This window comes from Lepisosteus oculatus, chromosome 1, assembly GCF_040954835.1.
Source record: "Lepisosteus oculatus isolate fLepOcu1 chromosome 1, fLepOcu1.hap2, whole genome shotgun sequence".
Lineage (NCBI taxonomy): Eukaryota > Metazoa > Chordata > Actinopteri > Semionotiformes > Lepisosteidae > Lepisosteus > Lepisosteus oculatus.
Genome location: NC_090696.1, coordinates 6,536,617 through 6,559,132, shown reverse-complemented (window position 1 = coordinate 6,559,132; position 22,516 = coordinate 6,536,617). Strand labels below are relative to the sequence as shown.

Sequence of the window (22,516 nt, the reverse complement as noted above, 5' to 3'; positions counted from 1 at the left end):
GGTCCAAAATCAGATGCAACAGTGCGGGCGGCTTTGCCTTCTGCTGGGGAGCTGTGCCGGGTGCCGCTGAAGCGGCTTCAGCGATGGGGGTTACTACAGAAACGCCCTGGGCTTTTTCGCGAGCATCGCCTGACAACGTGGTCCTCCTTTTCATGCCCGCTTCAGCCATAACGCTATGCTCTCGAGTTCTTAACTCGCTTCTTCCCTTTTTGTCTGCTCGCTCGGAATCCATCCCTGCTCATTTTGTGCGAGAATCTATGCTCTGTTGGATACAAAGGGCCTTGGATGGTTTTGAAGAATGTATTCGTCTTCTTTTAGACCAGCAGCTTCGAGAGCAGTGAATAGTCCTTACCCAGCAGAGCGTACTAGAAGAAAAATACACAAGGAATCCCTAAGACGGAGAAATGAATGACCCTACAGACATGTTCTGAACATTTGCCCCTTTCGTCTCTTTCTCTATCACTTTGTTTCTAGATTTCCTTTCCTTTCTAGATGCCTTTGGAAGCACGGTATGAATGCTACAGCGGAACGTGAACGGATCTGTCCTCGGACCAGGTAACATGGGCTTCACATAGTGCTGCTAATGTGGTTTTGACGGCGGCATGATTCACCCACTCAAACCCACATTGATTCAGATGTTTTAATGGTCTATTTAAAACAAAATAGTTTGAATAGTCTGGGAAAGCAGTGAGTCTATTACTGTTTTATGTGATAGTCCCCGGTGACTAGGTCTCGCCCTGCGACTCTCGACTGGGCTCACCCCCGGCAGCCCAGCTGGTGTGAGCCTGGCCGGCCCCCGGGAAAGCTCCGGTTGCTGCTGCTCCTGCAAGAGGTGTGACTGGGACCAGTAGGGAGCGCTCACCCTGCGGGCTGTGTGGCCCTCTTATGCCCCAGCCTCCTGATGGCGACACTCTGCTGCACAAACAGGCGCCGTCCTTCGGGGGGAGGCGTCAAACCGAGGTGTCCTGACCCTCCTTGGCCGTTCCAAATCCCAGGGCGTCTCTCTCGAGAAAGAGTCACGGCGGTGTCACCCATCAGTGCGCGCTCCGGGTTCCCTCTCGGGGCCCTGCAACACAGCGGAAGGGCAGCGAGAAGGAGCCTCTTGCTCTGACGCCGCAAGGCCACAAGAGGGCGGAGGCGCCGCGCGCTTGATGTGCTGAAATAAACACGCGACAGCCCCGAAATGTTTGCAGTGTGCTGTGCACCGGAGGTTTTTGTCTGGTGAAGACTTGCCTGGTGCTCCTCCGTGCAGTTTCTTTGTCCTGCTGCAGTGCGGGGCAAGAGCAGGGCCAGGCAACTGAAGGGAGCACGGGAGCACAGTCGCACAGTCGCCAACATCCAGGCACGCAATGCGATTTGGAAAGCAGCTCCTTTCCAAAGAGTTGCACACGAACGATCCTTGAGTCCCGCTCGGGGGGCCCGGAGCCCCCGCCACACACAGCTTCAAGTAGCGAGTCAGGCGCCGTTGCTTTCGCTTACGGCCACACCACCCTGAACACGCCCGATCTCGTCTGATCTCGGAAGCTAAGCAGGGTCGGGCCTGGTTAGTACTTGGATGGGAGACCGCCTGGGAATACCAGGTGCTGTAAGCTTTTGCTCTCTCGGCCAGCAGGGGTCGCCGTTGGTGCCGTAGGCTTTGGGAGGAAAAACCCTCGACTATGGACATTTATTTCCCGGGGTGCTCACGAAAAGACCAAACATTTCAATCTTCCCACTTTTGTTTCATCCAGCAACACTGACTGGCAAACGGTATCGCGACGGTCGTCCATTTTTAAGGCATGCCAGTTCAGAAAGAGAAGCTCCCTCACATCCCTTCAGATGCACAAGAAACATGGATCAATCTGCTCATCGCTAAAGTGGCCCTTTGAATGGCATGCGTGTGATTCATATGAAAAAAAACGGCTGTAAAACGAATATCGAAGCTGCCTCTAAATCTGCAATTGAAGGTCAGTCAATAAACAACTCGTTTTGCGTACAAATATACATTCATTTATAACCGATTTCGTTCATTGAGCACGGATACAACAGAGGTACAGCCATTCACTATTTGACATTCCTGCACTGATACAGAACCCAACAATCAGAAAACTGGTGAACTGTCTTTAGCATTAGCATACAGTACCGAGGCCCCCATGACCAAATCAAGGCTAACCTCGATCAGCATCCTAAACCATGCAAACTACAGCAAAAAGACTCGCTTTGAAAAGGGAATTCATGTCCAGGAGGAGTAGTGTAATTAGCTTGAAATGCTTCCATGGACCTATAACTAAGAAAATAAGAGAAATAGTGGCATCCACTCCTTTCGAATTGTGGTCCTGCTTCGGGGTACATCGTTTTACTCTTACTTCATGCACTTCAAGTTGACCATCACACCTTGATCTTCTGGTTGGATTAGCAATGTGTTGCATTCCGGTAAGAACTCGGTTTCAATGCTGGGGTATAACGACTCATGAAGAGCTTTTGGTGTTGGATTTTGTTCTTAAGATATACAGTATTTATCTCTCTCTCTCTCTCTATATATATATTATATTATGAGTGCAGGACGTAAGGTAGTCAGGTTACATGGCACTACAAACTGGTACACACACACGGGCAACAGACTGAACTACAAAGTCAAACTGATGGAGTGTGAGAGAAACAATAAAGGATTACTGTCCCCGGACAGAGAGCGGAAGAGGCAAAAGTCAGCCAGACCACCAGGGTCAGACAAGCTGAAAGATCACAATTGAAGTACCTTGTCACGAGGTGAACATTTAACGTGTATAAGCACAAGATTGTTTTTTGTGGTTATACAAATAGCGTTATGGCTGTAGCGGGCATGAAAAGGAGGACCACGTTGTCAGGCGGTGCTCGCGAAAAACCCCGGGGCGTTTCTGCAGTGACCCCCCATCTCTGAAAGCCGCTTCAGGGGCACCCGGCACAGCTCCCCAGCAGAAGGCAAAGCCGCCCGCACTGTTGCATCTGATTTTGGACCAAGCACATCAGGGGAGAGCGCGAACGCAGTCCCCCACTACCAGAAATTATGCAGTCGAGATTCCCACATTTGGGGAATTCGCAGGGGTCAGCACAGCCGGAGTGCAATGGCCGAGCCTCGCCCTGGGTGAACCTCCTTCTTGATCAAGGTATCTCCCCTGCCAGGTAAGTATGAGTTGGACAGGCCCCTGCAAGCGGCCCGCACTCACAGCACAGTACTCGCAGCCTAGGCCAGCTCCTCGCCCCGCACGCCACCGCCTCCTGCTGGGCCCACTCTTTCGCACACTCACACGCCACACTAACACTCAAAAGCGAGGGCAAAGCGAGAAAACGAGCGCGTCGTTTCCTACACATCTGCAGTCGCCATTTCGCATCCGCAGCATGTCCCGGGATGCAATTCGGCCTCATTTACATATCACCAGGCCGGCAGATCGCCACGCAAGCTCGCGACGTGCGCCTGCCACACACCGAACAAACCTTTTCAGCAATTTCCCAAAAAACGAGCCTGCTCGCCTGCCCACAAGGCTCCGTCTCTTACCTGCTCTCCAGAGCCTGCTGCCTTCTGTGCTTTTCTCTCGGCACCGCCGCAGCGCACACAACTCCTGCAGCGGGAGGGGGGGAGAAAGTTCCCGCGCTCCGCCGCAGGGAAGGCTCGCTCCGTGCGCACACGTCCTTTCGATGCCGGTCCAACAAGTGCTCCGCGTTAGCAGCGTCGGGGCTCCGGCGTGTCGAGTCCCACCTCACCTCACCTCGCACTGCCCCCTCCTTGAATGTCTGGCGCTGGGCATGCCCCGCTCTCCTCCGCCTTATCTTATCGCGTGTGAGCACCGACAATGGCCACAATGCCGGGGAATGGCACCTGTAAAGTGTTAATTGGGGCACAGGAACAGCCCGTCTCGTCTCGGGGGGGCCGGCTTCAGAGACAATACAGCAAACACAGCGGGGCGGGGGGAGAGGACTTGTATCGTTTCTTCCCGTCTGATCTCAGAAGCTAAGCAGGGTCGGGCCTGGTTAGTTCTTGGATGGGAGACCGCCTGGGAATACCAGGTTCTGTAAGCCTTTACTCTCCCGGCCAGCAGGGGTCGCCGATGGTTTGCGGAATCTTGTAGGTAATGCGACTTTACCTTCTAGCTGCCTCGAAATTGTCTTTTGCAGCGACAAACACCCGGTGTCGGTGGCGAATTACGAATGACACTTGTCTCCTCGGGTACTGTAAAGCGCTTTGAGCGTTAATATACCAAATTCACTAATAATAATAATAATAATAATAATGAATTGTGAATAATGATACCAGTTCTGGGAGATTACCAAAAAAATGTTTAAAAAGCTCAGTTAAAGGTTCAGATATATATCCAAGACTGGACAAACACCCAAGTTTGCCCAGTAAAGAGTTTTACACCTAGCTATAAAAACAGTATTACAGTAAAATAAAAAAGTATTACAAATAAAAATTGGGAAACAGTGAGCTTAAAGAAGCAAGAACTGCACAGTGGACTAGTAGTTCCTCATTTACAATATCACGTAATTTGCATTGCCCTGTTACCACACAGGCCTTGCTTGTCAACAAAGACCAATGAGATGCCCTACTTGGTCTTGAACAGGGCAGACTACAAGGAGCCCAGACGCTAGTATTCAAAATCCTCAAAGACAGATCATGAGAAAGTCCACTGGATACATTTCATCAAAATCAAAAGACAAGCTCGAATTTGTAAACTTTTTGCTCCGCACTCAAATTCATCAGGTGCTGACCATTTGGCAACAGGCCATGACTGTAATTCAGACAGTAGAGGTGACTGTTCACTTTCCTGCTTCCCTTCTGGTCTCAGCTACCTTTTCAAATCTCCTACAGGTGATTAACCTACTAACACTTAGCTGTTCACTTCTACTTCGTAACCCTGCATAAAAGTACATGCTTATTACAAAATAATGTTTTTTTTTTATCCTGCAGGTATTTGTATCCTTTTCCAGCACTCATTTACAGCAATGGTCCATGTGTACAAATCCCCCCAAAAATATTTTATCACATCATCACAACACTATTAAATTCAGTGTGCTCGTCTACTCATTAGGCATTGTTTTAGTTCATCTTTGAGATAATGCTACAAGACAGAGTATGAATGAATAAAATAGAAGTAAGTATATAAAAAGAATTTGTAAGAATGCAGCGTGCTTTGAGCTCCTGCATTGTCTTTTTATGAACAACATGCAGTTCAGCAGACAAAAACAGCAAGGAGAGCTGGGGTATGAACCACAGTTTCCAAAATTTATCAGTGCTCTCCCAGTCTAGGAGTGATAGATGGCCTGTCTTTCAATAGTGCTCCATATATTCGTTTGTGAATGTATTATGATGTCTCTATGTTGTAAATACCTGTAAAGGTCTGTAGATCTTATATTGATTATATATGATTTGGCAACACTGATCTGGTCATTGGTCATGCCAATAAAACGTCTTGAATTGAATTGAGGGCAGGTGACTGTGTGTTGACTGGGGAACCGTTAACCTGCGGCTAATCAATGTGTATTGTCCAGGTGGGTAGCTGCGTCAGCATGCGTAGGCTGCAAAGGAACAAGTAATAGGTTTATTCCATGCTGAAAAAAAGAAGAAAGAGAACACAACGTTTCGGCCGTGGAGCCTTCTTCAGGTGTGTGTACACAGTAGGACAATGTGTATTGTCCTACTGACGTGGGAGGAAGGGTGGAGCTACTCAAGGCACTCTCCCGCTATTGTTATGTAGCACAGACGTGATAGTGGGAGGGGATTTTAATTGTATCTTAGAGCACACAGACAGGCAGTCTAGCTCTCCGATAAAATTGGATTCCAGCTCACTGGCCCTGCAGAACTTAGTTAAAGACTTTAAACTCTCAGACACATATAGATGGATATATCCTACAACAGCAGGATATAGATGGTCAGGGAGGAATTGCAGCTCCAGAATTGACTATTGCGTTTTCTCAGAGAGAGTGAAAGTTGTTGTGAGGGATGTCTGTCTGTACTCAGAGGACTGCTCCCTCCCTCTGTGCATTTAAAGAATGGGATTTACAGCGGAACAAGAGAAATTGTTGCTATGTAACTGTTACCGTGTAAAAACTTAATGAAATGTGATCACATATACTGTTTTAAGTACGTATATTAATTGAAAGCTTTCTATTTTGTGATTCCTTGTATTTTTTGTGAAAAGAAAATAAACTTATTAAAAATCAAAATCGGTTAACCCAGGGCGAGGCTCGGCCATTGCACTCCGGCTGTGCTGACCCCTGCGAATTCCCCAAATGTGGGAATCTCGACTGCATAATTTCTGGTAGTGGGGGACTGCGTTCGCGCTCTCCCCTGATGTGCTTGGTCCAAAATCAGATGCAACAGTGCGGGCGGCTTTGCCTTCTGCTGGGGAGCTGTGCCGGGTGCCGCTGAAGCGGCTTCAGCGATGGGGGTTACTACAGAAACGCCCTGGGCTTTTTCGCGAGCATCGCCTGACAACGTGGTCCTCCTTTTCATGCCCGCTTCAGCCATAACGCTATGCTCTCGAGTTCTTAACTCGCTTCTTCCCTTTTTGTCTGCTCGCTCGGAATCCATCCCTGCTCATTTTGTGCGAGAATCTATGCTCTGTTGGATACAAAGGGCCTTGGATGGTTTTGAAGAATGTATTCGTCTTCTTTTAGACCAGCAGCTTCGAGAGCAGTGAATAGTCCTTACCCAGCAGAGCGTACTAGAAGAAAAATACACAAGGAATCCCTAAGACGGAGAAATGAATGACCCTACAGACATGTTCTGAACATTTGCCCCTTTCGTCTCTTTCTCTATCACTTTGTTTCTAGATTTCCTTTCCTTTCTAGATGCCTTTGGAAGCACGGTATGAATGCTACAGCGGAACGTGAACGGATCTGTCCTCGGACCAGGTAACATGGGCTTCACATAGTGCTGCTAATGTGGTTTTGACGGCGGCATGATTCACCCACTCAAACCCACATTGATTCAGATGTTTTAATGGTCTATTTAAAACAAAATAGTTTGAATAGTCTGGGAAAGCAGTGAGTCTATTACTGTTTTATGTGATAGTCCCCGGTGACTAGGTCTCGCCCTGCGACTCTCGACTGGGCTCACCCCCGGCAGCCCAGCTGGTGTGAGCCTGGCCGGCCCCCGGGAAAGCTCCGGTTGCTGCTGCTCCTGCAAGAGGTGTGACTGGGACCAGTAGGGAGCGCTCACCCTGCGGGCTGTGTGGCCCTCTTATGCCCCAGCCTCCTGATGGCGACACTCTGCTGCACAAACAGGCGCCGTCCTTCGGGGGGAGGCGTCAAACCGAGGTGTCCTGACCCTCCTTGGCCGTTCCAAATCCCAGGGCGTCTCTCTCGAGAAAGAGTCACGGCGGTGTCACCCATCAGTGCGCGCTCCGGGTTCCCTCTCGGGGCCCTGCAACACAGCGGAAGGGCAGCGAGAAGGAGCCTCTTGCTCTGACGCCGCAAGGCCACAAGAGGGCGGAGGCGCCGCGCGCTTGATGTGCTGAAATAAACACGCGACAGCCCCGAAATGTTTGCAGTGTGCTGTGCACCGGAGGTTTTTGTCTGGTGAAGACTTGCCTGGTGCTCCTCCGTGCAGTTTCTTTGTCCTGCTGCAGTGCGGGGCAAGAGCAGGGCCAGGCAACTGAAGGGAGCACGGGAGCACAGTCGCACAGTCGCCAACATCCAGGCACGCAATGCGATTTGGAAAGCAGCTCCTTTCCAAAGAGTTGCACACGAACGATCCTTGAGTCCCGCTCGGGGGGCCCGGAGCCCCCGCCACACACAGCTTCAAGTAGCGAGTCAGGCGCCGTTGCTTTCGCTTACGGCCACACCACCCTGAACACGCCCGATCTCGTCTGATCTCGGAAGCTAAGCAGGGTCGGGCCTGGTTAGTACTTGGATGGGAGACCGCCTGGGAATACCAGGTGCTGTAAGCTTTTGCTCTCTCGGCCAGCAGGGGTCGCCGTTGGTGCCGTAGGCTTTGGGAGGAAAAACCCTCGACTATGGACATTTATTTCCCGGGGTGCTCACGAAAAGACCAAACATTTCAATCTTCCCACTTTTGTTTCATCCAGCAACACTGACTGGCAAACGGTATCGCGACGGTCGTCCATTTTTAAGGCATGCCAGTTCAGAAAGAGAAGCTCCCTCACATCCCTTCAGATGCACAAGAAACATGGATCAATCTGCTCATCGCTAAAGTGGCCCTTTGAATGGCATGCGTGTGATTCATATGAAAAAAAACGGCTGTAAAACGAATATCGAAGCTGCCTCTAAATCTGCAATTGAAGGTCAGTCAATAAACAACTCGTTTTGCGTACAAATATACATTCATTTATAACCGATTTCGTTCATTGAGCACGGATACAACAGAGGTACAGCCATTCACTATTTGACATTCCTGCACTGATACAGAACCCAACAATCAGAAAACTGGTGAACTGTCTTTAGCATTAGCATACAGTACCGAGGCCCCCATGACCAAATCAAGGCTAACCTCGATCAGCATCCTAAACCATGCAAACTACAGCAAAAAGACTCGCTTTGAAAAGGGAATTCATGTCCAGGAGGAGTAGTGTAATTAGCTTGAAATGCTTCCATGGACCTATAACTAAGAAAATAAGAGAAATAGTGGCATCCACTCCTTTCGAATTGTGGTCCTGCTTCGGGGTACATCGTTTTACTCTTACTTCATGCACTTCAAGTTGACCATCACACCTTGATCTTCTGGTTGGATTAGCAATGTGTTGCATTCCGGTAAGAACTCGGTTTCAATGCTGGGGTATAACGACTCATGAAGAGCTTTTGGTGTTGGATTTTGTTCTTAAGATATACAGTATTTATCTCTCTCTCTCTCTATATATATATTATATTATGAGTGCAGGACGTAAGGTAGTCAGGTTACATGGCACTACAAACTGGTACACACACACGGGCAACAGACTGAACTACAAAGTCAAACTGATGGAGTGTGAGAGAAACAATAAAGGATTACTGTCCCCGGACAGAGAGCGGAAGAGGCAAAAGTCAGCCAGACCACCAGGGTCAGACAAGCTGAAAGATCACAATTGAAGTACCTTGTCACGAGGTGAACATTTAACGTGTATAAGCACAAGATTGTTTTTTGTGGTTATACAAATAGCGTTATGGCTGTAGCGGGCATGAAAAGGAGGACCACGTTGTCAGGCGGTGCTCGCGAAAAACCCCGGGGCGTTTCTGCAGTGACCCCCCATCTCTGAAAGCCGCTTCAGGGGCACCCGGCACAGCTCCCCAGCAGAAGGCAAAGCCGCCCGCACTGTTGCATCTGATTTTGGACCAAGCACATCAGGGGAGAGCGCGAACGCAGTCCCCCACTACCAGAAATTATGCAGTCGAGATTCCCACATTTGGGGAATTCGCAGGGGTCAGCACAGCCGGAGTGCAATGGCCGAGCCTCGCCCTGGGTGAACCTCCTTCTTGATCAAGGTATCTCCCCTGCCAGGTAAGTATGAGTTGGACAGGCCCCTGCAAGCGGCCCGCACTCACAGCACAGTACTCGCAGCCTAGGCCAGCTCCTCGCCCCGCACGCCACCGCCTCCTGCTTGGCCCACTCTTTCGCACACTCACACGCCACACTAACACTCAAAAGCGAGGGCAAAGCGAGAAAACGAGCGCGTCGTTTCCTACACATCTGCAGTCGCCATTTCGCATCCGCAGCATGTCCCGGGATGCAATTCGGCCTCATTTACATATCACCAGGCCGGCAGATCGCCACGCAAGCTCGCGACGTGCGCCTGCCACACACCGAACAAACCTTTTCAGCAATTTCCCAAAAAACGAGCCTGCTCGCCTGCCCACAAGGCTCCGTCTCTTACCTGCTCTCCAGAGCCTGCTGCCTTCTGTGCTTTTCTCTCGGCACCGCCGCAGCGCACACAACTCCTGCAGCGGGAGGGGGGGAGAAAGTTCCCGCGCTCCGCCGCAGGGAAGGCTCGCTCCGTGCGCACACGTCCTTTCGATGCCAGTCCAACAAGTGCTCCGCGTTAGCAGCGTCGGGGCTCCGGCGTGTCGTGTCGCACCTCACCTCACCTCACCTCGCACTGCCCCCTCCTTGAATGTCTGGCGCTGGGCATGCCCCGCTCTCCTCCGCCTTATCTTATCGCGTGTGAGCACCGACAATGGCCACAATGCCGGGGAATGGCACCTGTAAAGTGTTAATTGGGGCACAGGAACAGCCCGTCTCGTCTCGGGGGGGCCGGCTTCAGAGACAATACAGCAAACACAGCGGGGCGGGGGGAGAGGACGACACCACACATGCGGGTACAATCAGCTCCGGCGGGAACGAGACATTTGTCGGTCTTTTCAAGTGCCGAGAGCCGAGCAATCCTTCACTTGTATCGTTTCTTCCCGTCTGATCTCAGAAGCCAAGCAGGGTCGGGCCTGGTTAGTTCTTGGATGGGAGACCGCCTGGGAATACCAGGTTCTGTAAGCCTTTACTCTCCCGGCCAGCAGGGGTCGCCGATGGTTTGCGGAATCTTGTAGGTAATGCGACTTTACCTTCTAGCTGCCTCGAAATTGTCTTTTGCAGCGACAAACACCCGGTGTCGGTGGCGAATTACGAATGACACTTGTCTCCTCGGGTACTGTAAAGCGCTTTGAGCGTTAATATACCAAATTCACTAATAATAATAATAATAATAATGAATTGTGAATAATGATACCAGTTCTGGGAGATTACCAAAAAAATGTTTAAAAAGCTCAGTTAAAGGTTCAGATATATATCCAAGACTGGACAAACACCCAAGTTTGCCCAGTAAAGAGTTTTACACCTAGCTATAAAAACAGTATTACAGTAAAATAAAAAAGTATTACAAATAAAAATTGGGAAACAGTGAGCTTAAAGAAGCAAGAACTGCACAGTGGACTAGTAGTTCCTCATTTACAATATCACGTAATTTGCATTGCCCTGTTACCACACAGGCCTTGCTTGTCAACAAAGACCAATGAGATGCATTCCAGGGATCAATGGAATCTGACTGACTGAAATACCTGAACCTACTTGGTCTTGAACAGGGCAGACTACAAGGAGCCCAGACGCTAGTATTCAAAATCCTCAAAGACAGATCATGAGAAAGTCCACTGGATACATTTCATCAAAATCAAAAGACAAGCTCGAATTTGTAAACTTTTTGCTCCGCACTCAAATTCATCAGGTGCTGACCATTTGGCAACAGGCCATGACTGTAATTCAGACAGTAGAGGTGACTGTTCACTTTCCTGCTTCCCTTCTGGTCTCAGCTACCTTTTCAAATCTCCTACAGGTGATTAACCTACTAACACTTAGCTGTTCACTTCTACTTCGTAACCCTGCATAAAAGTACATGCTTATTACAAAATAATGTTTTTTTTTTATCCTGCAGGTATTTGTATCCTTTTCCAGCACTCATTTACAGCAATGGTCCATGTGTACAAATCCCCCCAAAAATATTTTATCACATCATCACAACACTATTAAATTCAGTGTGCTCGTCTACTCATTAGGCATTGTTTTAGTTCATCTTTGAGATAATGCTACAAGACAGAGTATGAATGAATAAAATAGAAGTAAGTATATAAAAAGAATTTGTAAGAATGCAGCGTGCTTTGAGCTCCTGCATTGTCTTTTTATGAACAACATGCAGTTCAGCAGACAAAAACAGCAAGGAGAGCTGGGGTATGAACCACAGTTTCCAAAATTTATCAGTGCTCTCCCAGTCTAGGAGTGATAGATGGCCTGTCTTTCAATAGTGCTCCATATATTCGTTTGTGAATGTATTATGATGTCTCTATGTTGTAAATACCTGTAAAGGTCTGTAGATCTTATATTGATTATATATGATTTGGCAACACTGATCTGGTCATTGGTCATGCCAATAAAACGTCTTGAATTGAATTGAGGGCAGGTGACTGTGTGTTGACTGGGGAACCGTTAACCTGCGGCTAATCAATGTGTATTGTCCAGGTGGGTAGCTGCGTCAGCATGCGTAGGCTGCAAAGGAACAAGTAATAGGTTTATTCCATGCTGAAAAAAAGAAGAAAGAGAACACAACGTTTCGGCCGTGGAGCCTTCTTCAGGTGTGTGTACACAGTAGGACAATGTGTATTGTCCTACTGACGTGGGAGGAAGGGTGGAGCTACTCAAGGCACTCTCCCGCTATTGTTATGTAGCACAGACGTGATAGTGGGAGGGGATTTTAATTGTATCTTAGAGCACACAGACAGGCAGTCTAGCTCTCCGATAAAATTGGATTCCAGCTCACTGGCCCTGCAGAACTTAGTTAAAGACTTTAAACTCTCAGACACATATAGATGGATATATCCTACAACAGCAGGATATAGATGGTCAGGGAGGAATTGCAGCTCCAGAATTGACTATTGCGTTTTCTCAGAGAGAGTGAAAGTTGTTGTGAGGGATGTCTGTCTGTACTCAGAGGACTGCTCCCTCCCTCTGTGCATTTAAAGAATGGGATTTACAGCGGAACAAGAGAAATTGTTGCTATGTAACTGTTACCGTGTAAAAACTTAATGAAATGTGATCACATATACTGTTTTAAGTACGTATATTAATTGAAAGCTTTCTATTTTGTGATTCCTTGTATTTTTTGTGAAAAGAAAATAAACTTATTAAAAATCAAAATCGGTTAACCCAGGGCGAGGCTCGGCCATTGCACTCCGGCTGTGCTGACCCCTGCGAATTCCCCAAATGTGGGAATCTCGACTGCATAATTTCTGGTAGTGGGGGACTGCGTTCGCGCTCTCCCCTGATGTGCTTGGTCCAAAATCAGATGCAACAGTGCGGGCGGCTTTGCCTTCTGCTGGGGAGCTGTGCCGGGTGCCGCTGAAGCGGCTTCAGCGATGGGGGTTACTACAGAAACGCCCTGGGCTTTTTCGCGAGCATCGCCTGACAACGTGGTCCTCCTTTTCATGCCCGCTTCAGCCATAACGCTATGCTCTCGAGTTCTTAACTCGCTTCTTCCCTTTTTGTCTGCTCGCTCGGAATCCATCCCTGCTCATTTTGTGCGAGAATCTATGCTCTGTTGGATACAAAGGGCCTTGGATGGTTTTGAAGAATGTATTCGTCTTCTTTTAGACCAGCAGCTTCGAGAGCAGTGAATAGTCCTTACCCAGCAGAGCGTACTAGAAGAAAAATACACAAGGAATCCCTAAGACGGAGAAATGAATGACCCTACAGACATGTTCTGAACATTTGCCCCTTTCGTCTCTTTCTCTATCACTTTGTTTCTAGATTTCCTTTCCTTTCTAGATGCCTTTGGAAGCACGGTATGAATGCTACAGCGGAACGTGAACGGATCTGTCCTCGGACCAGGTAACATGGGCTTCACATGGTGCTGCTAATGTGGTTTTGACGGCGGCATGATTCACCCACTCAAACCCACATTGATTCAGATGTTTTAATGGTCTATTTAAAACAAAATAGTTTGAATAGTCTGGGAAAGCAGTGAGTCTATTACTGTTTTATGTGATAGTCCCCGGTGACTAGGTCTCGCCCTGCGACTCTCGACTGGGCTCACCCCCGGCAGCCCAGCTGGTGTGAGCCTGGCCGGCCCCCGGGAAAGCTCCGGTTGCTGCTGCTCCTGCAAGAGGTGTGACTGGGACCAGTAGGGAGCGCTCACCCTGCGGGCTGTGTGGCCCTCTTATGCCCCAGCCTCCTGATGGCGACACTCTGCTGCACAAACAGGCGCCGTCCTTCGGGGGGAGGCGTCAAACCGAGGTGTCCTGACCCTCCTTGGCCGTTCCAAATCCCAGGGCGTCTCTCTCGAGAAAGAGTCACGGCGGTGTCACCCATCAGTGCGCGCTCCGGGTTCCCTCTCGGGGCCCTGCAACACAGCGGAAGGGCAGCGAGAAGGAGCCTCTTGCTCTGACGCCGCAAGGCCACAAGAGGGCGGAGGCGCCGCGCGCTTGATGTGCTGAAATAAACACGCGACAGCCCCGAAATGTTTGCAGTGTGCTGTGCACCGGAGGTTTTTGTCTGGTGAAGACTTGCCTGGTGCTCCTCCGTGCAGTTTCTTTGTCCTGCTGCAGTGCGGGGCAAGAGCAGGGCCAGGCAACTGAAGGGAGCACGGGAGCACAGTCGCACAGTCGCCAACATCCAGGCACGCAATGCGATTTGGAAAGCAGCTCCTTTCCAAAGAGTTGCACACGAACGATCCTTGAGTCCCGCTCGGGGGGCCCGGAGCCCCCGCCACACACAGCTTCAAGTAACGAGTCAGGCGCCGTTGCTTTCGCTTACGGCCACACCACCCTGAACACGCCCGATCTCGTCTGATCTCGGAAGCTAAGCAGGGTCGGGCCTGGTTAGTACTTGGATGGGAGACCGCCTGGGAATACCAGGTGCTGTAAGCTTTTGCTCTCTCGGCCAGCAGGGGTCGCCGTTGGTGCCGTAGGCTTTGGGAGGAAAAACCCTCGACTATGGACATTTATTTCCCGGGGTGCTCACGAAAAGACCAAACATTTCAATCTTCCCACTTTTGTTTCATCCAGCAACACTGACTGGCAAACGGTATCGCGACGGTCGTCCATTTTTAAGGCATGCCAGTTCAGAAAGAGAAGCTCCCTCACATCCCTTCAGATGCACAAGAAACATGGATCAATCTGCTCATCGCTAAAGTGGCCCTTTGAATGGCATGCGTGTGATTCATATGAAAAAAAACGGCTGTAAAACGAATATCGAAGCTGCCTCTAAATCTGCAATTGAAGGTCAGTCAATAAACAACTCGTTTTGCGTACAAATATACATTCATTTATAACCGATTTCGTTCATTGAGCACGGATACAACAGAGGTACAGCCATTCACTATTTGACATTCCTGCACTGATACAGAACCCAACAATCAGAAAACTGGTGAACTGTCTTTAGCATTAGCATACAGTACCGAGGCCCCCATGACCAAATCAAGGCTAACCTCGATCAGCATCCTAAACCATGCAAACTACAGCAAAAAGACTCGCTTTGAAAAGGGAATTCATGTCCAGGAGGAGTAGTGTAATTAGCTTGAAATGCTTCCATGGACCTATAACTAAGAAAATAAGAGAAATAGTGGCATCCACTCCTTTCGAATTGTGGTCCTGCTTCGGGGTACATCGTTTTACTCTTACTTCATGCACTTCAAGTTGACCATCACACCTTGATCTTCTGGTTGGATTAGCAATGTGTTGCATTCCGGTAAGAACTCGGTTTCAATGCTGGGGTATAACGACTCATGAAGAGCTTTTGGTGTTGGATTTTGTTCTTAAGATATACAGTATTTATCTCTCTCTCTCTCTCTATATATATATTATATTATGAGTGCAGGACGTAAGGTAGTCAGGTTACATGGCACTACAAACTGGTACACACACACGGGCAACAGACTGAACTACAAAGTCAAACTGATGGAGTGTGAGAGAAACAATAAAGGATTACTGTCCCCGGACAGAGAGCGGAAGAGGCAAAAGTCAGCCAGACCACCAGGGTCAGACAAGCTGAAAGATCACAATTGAAGTACCTTGTCACGAGGTGAACATTTAACGTGTATAAGCACAAGATTGTTTTTTGTGGTTATACAAATAGCGTTATGGCTGTAGCGGGCATGAAAAGGAGGACCACGTTGTCAGGCGGTGCTCGCGAAAAACCCCGGGGCGTTTCTGCAGTGACCCCCCATCTCTGAAAGCCGCTTCAGGGGCACCCGGCACAGCTCCCCAGCAGAAGGCAAAGCCGCCCGCACTGTTGCATCTGATTTTGGACCAAGCACATCAGGGGAGAGCGCGAACGCAGTCCCCCACTACCAGAAATTATGCAGTCGAGATTCCCACATTTGGGGAATTCGCAGGGGTCAGCACAGCCGGAGTGCAATGGCCGAGCCTCGCCCTGGGTGAACCTCCTTCTTGATCAAGGTATCTCCCCTGCCAGGTAAGTATGAGTTGGACAGGCCCCTGCAAGCGGCCCGCACTCACAGCACAGTACTCGCAGCCTAGGCCAGCTCCTCGCCCCGCACGCCACCGCCTCCTGCTGGGCCCACTCTTTCGCACACTCACACGCCACACTAACACTCAAAAGCGAGGGCAAAGCGAGAAAACGAGCGCGTCGTTTCCTACACATCTGCAGTCGCCATTTCGCATCCGCAGCATGTCCCGGGATGCAATTCGGCCTCATTTACATATCACCAGGCCGGCAGATCGCCACGCAAGCTCGCGACGTGCGCCTGCCACACACCGAACAAACCTTTTCAGCAATTTCCCAAAAAACGAGCCTGCTCGCCTGCCCACAAGGCTCCGTCTCTTACCTGCTCTCCAGAGCCTGCTGCCTTCTGTGCTTTTCTCTCGGCACCGCCGCAGCGCACACAACTCCTGCAGCGGGAGGGGGGGGGGAGAAAGTTCCCGCGCTCCGCCGCAGGGAAGGCTCGCTCCGTGCGCACACGTCCTTTCGATGCCAGTCCAACAAGTGCTCCGCGTTAGCAGCGTCGGGGCTCCGGCGTGTCGTGTCGCACCTCACCTCACCTCACCTCGCACTGCCCCCTCCTTGAATGTCTGGCGCTGGGCATGCCCCGCTCTCCTCCGCCTTATCTTATCGCGTGTGAGCACCGACAATGGCCACAATGCCGGGGAATGGCACCTGTAAAGTGTTAATTGGGGCACAGGAACAGCCCGTCTCGTCTCGGGGGGGCCGGCTTCAGAGACAATACAGCAAACACAGCGGGGCGGGGGGAGAGGACGACACCACACATGCGGGTACAATCAGCTCCGGCGGGAACGAGACATTTGTCGGTCTTTTCAAGTGCCGAGAGCCGAGCAATCCTTCACTTGTATCGTTTCTTCCCGTCTGATCTCAGAAGCCAAGCAGGGTCGGGCCTGGTTAGTTCTTGGATGGGAGACCGCCTGGGAATACCAGGTTCTGTAAGCCTTTACTCTCCCGGCCAGCAGGGGTCGCCGATGGTTTGCGGAATCTTGTAGGTAATGCGACTTTACCTTCTAGCTGCCTCGAAATTGTCTTTTGCAGCGACAAACACCCGGTGTCGGTGGCGAATTACGAATGACACTTGTCTCCTCGGGTACTGTAAAGCGCTTTGAGCGTTAATATACCAAATTCACTAATAATAATAATAATAATAATGAATTGTGAATAATGATACCAGTTCTGGGAGATTACCAAAAAAATGTTTAAAAAGCTCAGTTAAAGGTTCAGATATATATCCAAGACTGGACAAACACCCAAGTTTGCCCAGTAAAGAGTTTTACACCTAGCTATAAAAACAGTATTACAGTAAAATAAAAAAGTATTACAAATAAAAATTGGGAAACAGTGAGCTTAAAGAAGCAAGAACTGCACAGTGGACTAGTAGTTCCTCATTTACAATATCACGTAATTTGCATTGCCCTGTTACCACACAGGCCTTGCTTGTCAACAAAGACCAATGAGATGCATTCCAGGGATCAATGGAATCTGACTGACTGAAATACCTGAACCTACTTGGTCTTGAACAGGGCAGACTACAAGGAGCCCAGACGCTAGTATTCAAAATCCTCAAAGACAGATCATGAGAAAGTCCACTGGATACATTTCATCAAAATCAAAAGACAAGCTCGAATTTGTAAACTTTTTGCTCCGCACTCAAATTCATCAGGTGCTGACCATTTGGCAACAGGCCATGACTGTAATTCAGACAGTAGAGGTGACTGTTCACTTTCCTGCTTCCCTTCTGGTCTCAGCTACCTTTTCAAATCTCCTACAGGTGATTAACCTACTAACACTTAGCTGTTCACTTCTACTTCGTAACCCTGCATAAAAGTACATGCTTATTACAAAATAATGTTTTTTTTTTATCCTGCAGGTATTTGTATCCTTTTCCAGCACTCATTTACAGCAATGGTCCATGTGTACAAATCCCCCCAAAAATATTTTATCACATCATCACAACACTATTAAATTCAGTGTGCTCGTCTACTCATTAGGCATTGTTTTAGTTCATCTTTGAGATAATGCTACAAGACAGAGTATGAATGAATAAAATAGAAGTAAGTATATAAAAAGAATTTGTAAGAATGCAGCGTGCTTTGAGCTCCTGCATTGTCTTTTTATGAACAACATGCAGTTCAGCAGACAAAAACAGCAAGGAGAGCTGGGGTATGAACCACAGTTTCCAAAATTTATCAGTGCTCTCCCAGTCTAGGAGTGATAGATGGCCTGTCTTTCAATAGTGCTCCATATATTCGTTTGTGAATGTATTATGATGTCTCTATGTTGTAAATACCTGTAAAGGTCTGTAGATCTTATATTGATTATATATGATTTGGCAACACTGATCTGGTCATTGGTCATGCCAATAAAACGTCTTGAATTGAATTGAGGGCAGGTGACTGTGTGTTGACTGGGGAACCGTTAACCTGCGGCTAATCAATGTGTATTGTCCAGGTGGGTAGCTGCGTCAGCATGCGTAGGCTGCAAAGGAACAAGTAATAGGTTTATTCCATGCTGAAAAAAAGAAGAAAGAGAACACAACGTTTCGGCCGTGGAGCCTTCTTCAGGTGTGTGTACACAGTAGGACAATGTGTATTGTCCTACTGACGTGGGAGGAAGGGTGGAGCTACTCAAGGCACTCTCCCGCTATTGTTATGTAGCACAGACGTGATAGTGGGAGGGGATTTTAATTGTATCTTAGAGCACACAGACAGGCAGTCTAGCTCTCCGATAAAATTGGATTCCAGCTCACTGGCCCTGCAGAACTTAGTTAAAGACTTTAAACTCTCAGACACATATAGATGGATATATCCTACAACAGCAGGATATAGATGGTCAGGGAGGAATTGCAGCTCCAGAATTGACTATTGCGTTTTCTCAGAGAGAGTGAAAGTTGTTGTGAGGGATGTCTGTCTGTACTCAGAGGACTGCTCCCTCCCTCTGTGCATTTAAAGAATGGGATTTACAGCGGAACAAGAGAAATTGTTGCTATGTAACTGTTACCGTGTAAAAACTTAATGAAATGTGATCACATATACTGTTTTAAGTACGTATATTAATTGAAAGCTTTCTATTTTGTGATTCCTTGTATTTTTTGTGAAAAGAAAATAAACTTATTAAAAATCAAAATCGGTTAACCCAGGGCGAGGCTCGGCCATTGCACTCCGGCTGTGCTGACCCCTGCGAATTCCCCAAATGTGGGAATCTCGACTGCATAATTTCTGGTAGTGGGGGACTGCGTTCGCGCTCTCCCCTGATGTGCTTGGTCCAAAATCAGATGCAACAGTGCGGGCGGCTTTGCCTTCTGCTGGGGAGCTGTGCCGGGTGCCGCTGAAGCGGCTTCAGCGATGGGGGTTACTACAGAAACGCCCTGGGCTTTTTCGCGAGCATCGCCTGACAACGTGGTCCTCCTTTTCATGCCCGCTTCAGCCATAACGCTATGCTCTCGAGTTCTTAACTCGCTTCTTCCCTTTTTGTCTGCTCGCTCGGAATCCATCCCTGCTCATTTTGTGCGAGAATCTATGCTCTGTTGGATACAAAGGGCCTTGGATGGTTTTGAAGAATGTATTCGTCTTCTTTTAGACCAGCAGCTTCGAGAGCAGTGAATAGTCCTTACCCAGCAGAGCGTACTAGAAGAAAAATACACAAGGAATCCCTAAGACGGAGAAATGAATGACCCTACAGACATGTTCTGAACATTTGCCCCTTTCGTCTCTTTCTCTATCACTTTGTTTCTAGATTTCCTTTCCTTTCTAGATGCCTTTGGAAGCACGGTATGAATGCTACAGCGGAACGTGAACGGATCTGTCCTCGGACCAGGTAACATGGGCTTCACATAGTGCTGCTAATGTGGTTTTGACGGCGGCATGATTCACCCACTCAAACCCACATTGATTCAGATGTTTTGATGGTCTATTTAAAACAAAATAGTTTGAATAGTCTGGGAAAGCAGTGAGTCTATTACTGTTTTATGTGATAGTCCCCGGTGACTAGGTCTCGCCCTGCGACTCTCGACTGGGCTCACCCCCGGCAGCCCAGCAGGTGTGAGCCTGGCCGGCCCCCGGGAAAGCTCCGGTTGCTGCTGCTCCTGCAAGAGGTGTGACTGGGACCAGTAGGGAGCGCTCACCCTGCGGGCTGTGTGGCCCTCTTATGCCCCAGTCTCCTGATGGCGACACTCTGCTGCACAAACAGGCGCCGTCCTTCGGGGGGAGGCGTCAAACCGAGGTGTCCTGACCCTCCTTGGCCGTTCCAAATCCCAGGGCGTCTCTCTCGAGAAAGAGTCACGGCGGTGTCACCCATCAGTGCGCGCTCCGGGTTCCCTCTCGGGGCCCTGCAACACAGCGGAAGGGCAGCGAGAAGGAGCCTCTTGCTCTGACGCCGCAAGGCCACAAGAGGGCGGAGGCGCCGCGCGCTTGATGTGCTGAAATAAACACGCGACAGCCCCGAAATGTTTGCAGTGTGCTGTGCACCGGAGGTTTTTGTCTGGTGAAGACTTGCCTGGTGCTCCTCCGTGCAGTTTCTTTGTCCTGCTGCAGTGCGGGGCAAGAGCAGGGCCAGGCAACTGAAGGGAGCACGGGAGCACAGTCGCACAGTCGCCAACATCCAGGCACGCAATGCGATTTGGAAAGCAGCTCCTTTCCAAAGAGTTGCACACGAACGATCCTTGAGTCCCGCTCGGGGGGCCCGGAGCCCCCGCCACACACAGCTTCAAGTAGCGAGTCAGGCGCCGTTGCTTTCGCTTACGGCCACACCACCCTGAACACGCCCGATCTCGTCTGATCTCGGAAGCTAAGCAGGGTCGGGCCTGGTTAGTACTTGGATGGGAGACCGCCTGGGAATACCAGGTGCTGTAAGCTTTTGCTCTCTCGGCCAGCAGGGGTCGCCGTTGGTGCCGTAGGCTTTGGGAGGAAAAACCCTCGACTATGGACATTTATTTCCCGGGGTGCTCACGAAAAGACCAAACATTTCAATCTTCCCACTTTTGTTTCATCCAGCAACACTGACTGGCAAACGGTATCGCGACGGTCGTCCATTTTTAAGGCATGCCAGTTCAGAAAGAGAAGCTCCCTCACATCCCTTCAGATGCACAAGAAACATGGATCAATCTGCTCATCGCTAAAGTGGCCCTTTGAATGGCATGCGTGTGATTCATATGAAAAAAAACGGCTGTAAAACGAATATCGAAGCTGCCTCTAAATCTGCAATTGAAGGTCAGTCAATAAACAACTCGTTTTGCGTACAAATATACATTCATTTATAACCGATTTCGTTCATTGAGCACGGATACAACAGAGGTACAGCCATTCACTATTTGACATTCCTGCACTGATACAGAACCCAACAATCAGAAAACTGGTGAACTGTCTTTAGCATTAGCATACAGTACCGAGGCCCCCATGACCAAATCAAGGCTAACCTCGATCAGCATCCTAAACCATGCAAACTACAGCAAAAAGACTCGCTTTGAAAAGGGAATTCATGTCCAGGAGGAGTAGTGTAATTAGCTTGAAATGCTTCCATGGACCTATAACTAAGAAAATAAGAGAAATAGTGGCATCCACTCCTTTCGAATTGTGGTCCTGCTTCGGGGTACATCGTTTTACTCTTACTTCATGCACTTCAAGTTGACCATCACACCTTGATCTTCTGGTTGGATTAGCAATGTGTTGCATTCCGGTAAGAACTCGGTTTCAATGCTGGGGTATAACGACTCATGAAGAGCTTTTGGTGTTGGATTTTGTTCTTAAGATATACAGTATTTATCTCTCTCTCTCTCTCTATATATATATTATATTATGAGTGCAGGACGTAAGGTAGTCAGGTTACATGGCACTACAAACTGGTACACACACACGGGCAACAGACTGAACTACAAAGTCAAACTGATGGAGTGTGAGAGAAACAATAAAGGATTACTGTCCCCGGACAGAGAGCGGAAGAGGCAAAAGTCAGCCAGACCACCAGGGTCAGACAAGCTGAAAGATCACAATTGAAGTACCTTGTCACGAGGTGAACATTTAACGTGTATAAGCACAAGATTGTTTTTTGTGGTTATACAAATAGCGTTATGGCTGTAGCGGGCATGAAAAGGAGGACCACGTTGTCAGGCGGTGCTCGCGAAAAACCCCGGGGCGTTTCTGCAGTGACCCCCCATCTCTGAAAGCCGCTTCAGGGGCACCCGGCACAGCTCCCCAGCAGAAGGCAAAGCCGCCCGCACTGTTGCATCTGATTTTGGACCAAGCACATCAGGGGAGAGCGCGAACGCAGTCCCCCACTACCAGAAATTATGCAGTCGAGATTCCCACATTTGGGGAATTCGCAGGGGTCAGCACAGCCGGAGTGCAATGGCCGAGCCTCGCTCTGGGTGAACCGATTTAAGAACTTTATTTTCTTTTCACAAAAAAATACAGGAAATCACAAATCAGAAAGCTTTACATTAATATACATACTTAAAACAGTATATATGATCACATCTCATTACATTTTGACACGGTAACAGTTACATAGCAACAATTTTCTTTTTTTCTGGTGCAAATCACATTCTTTATTTAAACATGATAATGTTTTTCACAGTTTCTT

At 48.9% G+C, this 22,516-nt stretch overlaps 3 long non-coding RNA genes, 8 other non-coding genes and 3 pseudogenes across 13 annotated transcripts; 7 read left to right on the top strand and 7 right to left on the bottom strand.

Annotated features, from left to right (window-relative positions):
• Positions 1-3: 3 nt before the first annotated feature.
• Positions 4-3,656, bottom strand: LOC138239394 (uncharacterized). Of its 2 annotated transcripts, XR_011189854.1 has the most exons (3): positions 3,512-3,656; positions 863-1,066; positions 4-365 (listed from the first exon to the last, which is right to left on the bottom strand). It is a non-coding gene; the product is annotated as an uncharacterized lncRNA (long non-coding RNA). The 2 variants fall into 2 exon arrangements; XR_011189852.1 differs by lacking the exon at positions 4-365 and having other exon boundaries at positions 627-1,066.
• On the top strand, positions 1,474-1,592 carry LOC138241770 (5S ribosomal RNA). The gene has a single exon (XR_011191048.1). It is a non-coding gene; the product is annotated as a 5S ribosomal RNA (ribosomal RNA).
• Positions 2,983-3,146, bottom strand: LOC138241408 (U1 spliceosomal RNA). Its single transcript, XR_011190637.1, has one exon. It is a non-coding gene; the product is annotated as a U1 spliceosomal RNA (small nuclear RNA).
• A 2,501-nt stretch (positions 3,657-6,157) lies between the features above and the next one.
• Positions 6,158-6,304, top strand: LOC138241426 (U1 spliceosomal RNA; annotated as a pseudogene).
• An 11-nt stretch (positions 6,305-6,315) lies between these two features.
• Positions 6,316-9,901, bottom strand: LOC138239390 (uncharacterized). Of its 2 annotated transcripts, XR_011189849.1 has the most exons (3): positions 9,822-9,901; positions 7,175-7,378; positions 6,316-6,677 (listed from the first exon to the last, which is right to left on the bottom strand). It is a non-coding gene; the product is annotated as an uncharacterized lncRNA (long non-coding RNA). The 2 variants fall into 2 exon arrangements; XR_011189844.1 differs by lacking the exon at positions 6,316-6,677 and having other exon boundaries at positions 6,939-7,378.
• On the top strand, positions 7,786-7,904 carry LOC138241767 (5S ribosomal RNA). Its single transcript, XR_011191046.1, has one exon. It is a non-coding gene; the product is annotated as a 5S ribosomal RNA (ribosomal RNA).
• LOC138241407 (U1 spliceosomal RNA) lies at positions 9,293-9,456 on the bottom strand. Its single transcript, XR_011190636.1, has one exon. It is a non-coding gene; the product is annotated as a U1 spliceosomal RNA (small nuclear RNA).
• A 2,698-nt stretch (positions 9,902-12,599) lies between the features above and the next one.
• LOC138241425 (U1 spliceosomal RNA) lies at positions 12,600-12,746 on the top strand (annotated as a pseudogene).
• An 11-nt stretch (positions 12,747-12,757) lies between these two features.
• LOC138239392 (uncharacterized) lies at positions 12,758-16,344 on the bottom strand. Its single transcript, XR_011189850.1, has 3 exons — positions 16,266-16,344; positions 13,617-13,820; positions 12,758-13,119 (listed from the first exon to the last, which is right to left on the bottom strand). It is a non-coding gene; the product is annotated as an uncharacterized lncRNA (long non-coding RNA).
• Positions 14,228-14,346, top strand: LOC138241766 (5S ribosomal RNA). Its single transcript, XR_011191042.1, has one exon. It is a non-coding gene; the product is annotated as a 5S ribosomal RNA (ribosomal RNA).
• On the bottom strand, positions 15,737-15,900 carry LOC138241406 (U1 spliceosomal RNA). The gene has a single exon (XR_011190635.1). It is a non-coding gene; the product is annotated as a U1 spliceosomal RNA (small nuclear RNA).
• A 2,702-nt stretch (positions 16,345-19,046) lies between the features above and the next one.
• LOC138241424 (U1 spliceosomal RNA) lies at positions 19,047-19,193 on the top strand (annotated as a pseudogene).
• A 1,481-nt stretch (positions 19,194-20,674) lies between these two features.
• Positions 20,675-20,793, top strand: LOC138241764 (5S ribosomal RNA). The gene has a single exon (XR_011191041.1). It is a non-coding gene; the product is annotated as a 5S ribosomal RNA (ribosomal RNA).
• Positions 20,794-22,183: 1,390 nt separating this feature from the next.
• LOC138241449 (U1 spliceosomal RNA) lies at positions 22,184-22,345 on the bottom strand. The gene has a single exon (XR_011190679.1). It is a non-coding gene; the product is annotated as a U1 spliceosomal RNA (small nuclear RNA).
• Between the last annotated feature and the right edge of the window lie 171 nt (positions 22,346-22,516).